This window comes from Centruroides sculpturatus, unplaced genomic scaffold (assembly GCF_000671375.1).
Source record: "Centruroides sculpturatus isolate CEXI.00-Female unplaced genomic scaffold, Cexi_2.0 scaffold5897, whole genome shotgun sequence".
In the NCBI taxonomy this organism is placed as follows: Eukaryota; Metazoa; Arthropoda; class Arachnida; order Scorpiones; family Buthidae; genus Centruroides; species Centruroides sculpturatus.
In genome coordinates, this window is record NW_019392536.1 from 1 (window position 1) to 1,390 (window position 1,390).

A 1,390-nucleotide genomic window follows, 5' to 3' on the forward strand; every position below is an offset into this window, starting at 1 on the left:
CTTGGGAAAAAAACAAGACAGCGTATCAGAAACATAATTTTATGATAGCGGCAAACAGGAAAGTTTATAAAAGTGTAGCTGTTTTCCTTACTCTCGTTTCAATTCTGTGAATCATTAACTCATTAATGGAAATTAATTGGTAATTTGGTAAAATGTTTCGTTATAACCTTATGAACAGTTATAACGTTATAAAAAGTATAAGCGAAGTCTCCCGTTATAATATTTCGTTATATAATAATGTAGTAACGGTAGTCAATCAGAGTAGTTATTTGCTAATAACGGGAGCAATACTATAAAACAAAAGATTGTTATATTTTTCTCAAACATGTCCATTGATATGAAGATGCAGTTTCGTTTTTCTGGCGGTAAAAACTGAAAGGAATATATGAATTATTGAATAACGTTTACAAAGGCTGAAAGTAAACAACGATAGAATATTTACTTTGTATTTTATTGAGATAAGAAATAAATAAGATAAGAAATTAACTCCAAGATAAGAAATAAACTATATAAAATATGGTATTTAATCAAATAGATAGAGGCTGTTATATATTGGTAAATTTAGATTCAAACTTTGCAGTCTGCTACTGCTAAAGTAGAATATGCTTGTACGGGGAGTACCCTTGTCATACATGCTAAATAGAGCACTCCGACAACTTTTTTGAGGCTTGCAATCCATGACTCATATTAAAAAATAAATATCCAACGTCCTCATATAATTTTTTTGCTTCAAATAGATTTTATCGTGTTATAAACTGTGTTTATACAGAATATTTACTCATAATACAACATAAAAACTTATAAAATTAATGTTCAATATTTATTTTAAAAATTTTCAATTGCTGTATTTATTATTTTTATTAAAACATAAATTACACGAACTTTTAGTGAACAATTTATTATGCAATATAATACTGTATAATAAAATCGGAACTGAAATTTTGTTTTCATTGATATATCGACAGCATTTGTCTTTAAATATCATTGTTAACCCTCGGTTACGCGCGCGGGGTTATATAGAACCCCCGGCGTGTTTAAACGCGTGTATTTTTTAAAATTTTTTGTGTTTAAAAATGATGCCCTCAGTACCTTCCTTCCATAGTGTAAAGATTGCACCGAAAAAATTTCAATTTTGCACGAAAATAATTTTTTGCATAGACTTATAATGGAAATCAGTCGGGTGCTATAGTACCCCGCGCGCCTAACGGTGTAATTTTTTTTCGCGCGACTAACGGAGGTGGGTCGATCTGACTTCGTGTTTTGAGGGAAAGCTTATTGGTTGATATAGAGTCAGTCATGATAGAAATGACCAATTAGAGCATAAAAGGCGTAAAAACAAAATTTTTAAAGCCAATAAACGGCAAAAAAGTTTCCCATAGACTTAACATTG